This window comes from Tenrec ecaudatus, chromosome 11 (genome assembly GCF_050624435.1).
Source record: "Tenrec ecaudatus isolate mTenEca1 chromosome 11, mTenEca1.hap1, whole genome shotgun sequence".
Classification (NCBI taxonomy): Eukaryota; Metazoa; Chordata; class Mammalia; order Afrosoricida; family Tenrecidae; genus Tenrec; species Tenrec ecaudatus.
In genome coordinates, this window is record NC_134540.1 from 85,662,613 (window position 1) to 85,665,738 (window position 3,126).

Here is a 3,126-nt window from a genome sequence, read left to right on the forward strand (position 1 = left end):
TTCATTGTTTCAGGGTCACCTGGAGTTCATTAGAGGATGGAAACAGCTCAAGCTCCTGAATGGATCAGAGGAGACAACTGTCGAGTTTGTATCAAAGTCTACCAGGCACAAGATGGAAACAAGACACATGGAAACAATGAACCCTAATGACTAACGGACTATGTAAACCCCAGCCTCCATGGCCTTGAGACAGGAGGGACTAGCTGGTGCCCAGCTACCCCATTGGTGCCGCCCTGAAAGGGATCACACTAGAAGATCCTGAATCCACTCGGTGGGGGGGAATGTGAACCCAAACTCAAAAATCATTAAACATACAAAACAAACAGACTCACAAGTTGGAAAAAAATATGGAAGGAATCCCCAAGACTATGACTGAGACATCCTTTAAGCCTGAAACCGAACTTATCCTCATAGCTCAACTTTCAGCCAAACAGTGAGCAAGACCACCAAAGAGGTAATATCCTTAGATCAAGCAACTCTATTGGATGGGGGGGGGAGGGGGATGAGTGGAAATGATCAAGCCAAGGTGAAAGTTCAATGAGCGCTGTTCCGTTGTGGGGATTGCGATCAGTGCCACAAAACAAAATGTGTGTGAATTGTTCCATGGAAAACCATAGTCTGCAAACCTTTGACCAACTCATGATAGAAACCAAAACCAAATGGACAAAGCCTAACCCATACTAATATGGAGGAGTCCTGTGAGAGAAAATGAAATACAGACAGGCAAAAAGCCCACTCGTGGTAACACAATGAGATAAATCCCTATCACCAGACTAAGGCAAAGAAGACATCTGTCTCTACTGTGATTCAATACAAAAAATCTTAAATAAAATATTGGAAAATAATAAGTGAAGCCATCACTATGTTTGAATGATCTAAGTAGCGTAGAATATTTATGTGCCCCAAAGTGTAATTCTTAAAAATAGACTATCTCAATACTTTCTCACATCTTTACCTTGAGATAAGACTTAGCACAAACATTTTACAGGAAGAATCTGAGATTTGCAGAAAAGTGACTTGCCCAAAGTCTTATGTGAGTAAAAGGTATGTCAGGAATGTAAACACAGATTCCAGAATCTTATCATTGTAGAACCATGACGGAGCAAATGAGGAACTTAGGTGAATTAAGAGACCCTATAGGTTAGGAGAATGTGTATTATAGTCTTGCTAGGAAGAATCAACAGTAAAGCTCAATTAATATTTGGTTCCCTAATTCTTTACCCATATATTTTTTTCTAATGAAAATGGAATGTCCTCTGAGATTTCTTAATAAGGATATATATCTATCTACCTAATTGTTTATGGCTGTAAAGAATCATAAACCATTCTTAAAAGTTCCATTGTACAGTAGGAGCTCAAAGAGCAGCAAACCTGTTGCCTTAGAATTGATTCCCATTCAGCAACCTCTTGTGCTGCAGAGTAGAACTGCTCCCGGGAGTTTTCTTGGTTGCAATCTTTACGACAGCTTTCCTCCACAGTGCCACCAGGTGGGCTTAAACTGCCAATCTCTAGGTTAGTCCCTTCATGCAAAACACTGGCATCACCTCAACTCCCAAAGCAAACTCCCTGCCATCAAGTCCAGTCTAGTGCATAGCGATCCTACAGGACAGAGCATGACTGCCGCTTCGGGTTTCCAAGATGTTAAATCTTTTGAGATTGTCTGTCCCATGGAGAGACCAGTGGATTTGAACCACTCACCTTGCGGTTAGCAGCTCAGTGCATAGTCTGCAACAACACCAGGCCTCCTAGGGACCACCAACTAGCTCAATAAATTAAAATAATTTCTTTTCTCTTTTTTTCGAGAAAACTAAGCCTTTTTATTTCCATGTTTCACAAATAAAGCTGGTTGCTTTGGCTGCTTTGTGGTGACTAGTCAAAGAGACCAAATTCCATGTCCTCATCCGACTCTTCCGATTCCTCCTTTGCTTCTTGCTTGGCCGGGGCTGGAGCAGCAGGAGCAGCAGCAGTGGTGGCGGCAGCCACAAGGGCAGCGGCCACAAATGCAGATGATCAGCCAAGAAAGCCTGGACCTTTCCAGCCAATGGGAAGGTGTACTCAGTCTCCACAGACATTGATGATTGAATGGGGCACAGAGGCGACAGTTGGATAGCCAATCTGCAGGCACATGCTGGCAACATTGCGGACACCCTCCTTTGTGATGTCAAGCACTTCCGGGTTGTAGATGCTACCATTGTCAAACACCTGCTGGATGATCAGCCCAAAGGAGAAGGGGGAGATGTTCAGCATGCTCAGCAGGGTGGCTTTGCTGGCACCCACTCTGTCTCCAGTCCTGATCAGCTGCACATCACTCAGGATTTCAATGGTGCCTTTGGAGATCTTCGTGGTGATGCCCAAAGCCTGGAGGAAGGAGGTCTTCTCGGGACCCTGGTCTGCGTTCTGAGCTGGCACAGGCACCTCACACGGGTGAAGGCGCCAGCACGGGCAGCAGCTGGCACCTTCTTGGCCAGCAGCATGTCCCTGATCTCAGTGAGGTCCTCCTCGGTGAACGCAGCCCCACATTCCCTCGGATATGAGGCAGCAGTTTCTCCAGAGCCGGGTTGTTCTCCAGGTGCCCTTGGGTGGCCTTGGGCATCGTGGTGTTCTTTCCCATTAGGACCACGGCCTTCCCACGGAGGGACATGCGGATCTGCTGCATCCGCTTGGAGCCCACATTGTCTGCTCCCACAATGAAGTATCTTGGATAGTCATCCAAAAGTTAGATTATTTTAAGGAAGTAGTTGGACTTCCAGGTCACCCTGTCTTCCCTGGGCATCACGGCGGTGCATCAGGGATTGCCAAACGGGGTTTAAAGACATTTCACCCCAAGAGGACATCTAGACAAGTCGCTTCTCAGAGAGCCGCTCCAAGACTGCCAGCACAGATCAGATGTGATGACACAGGGGGAGCACTGGGAGAACCAGGAAGATGCTGTCACCCTCAGTTGAGGTCACACCCTGCTCTTGCCCCTCCCTCCAACCCCCCAACCTCCCACCCCTACGCCCCACCCACCGCCCTGGAAGTATACACACAAAGAGAGGTTACTACAGCTTGGTTTGATGGAGTTTGGGGGCAGGGGCCACACAAACCTTCCTTAAGCCTAGCCAACTGGGACCGACTGGTGTCCTT

At 47.1% G+C, this 3,126-nt stretch overlaps 1 pseudogene; it reads right to left on the reverse strand.

Moving 5' to 3' along the window:
- Positions 1-1,869: 1,869 nt before the first annotated feature.
- Positions 1,870-2,777, reverse strand: LOC142460804 (large ribosomal subunit protein uL10 pseudogene; annotated as a pseudogene).
- Positions 2,778-3,126: the final 349 nt, after the last annotated feature.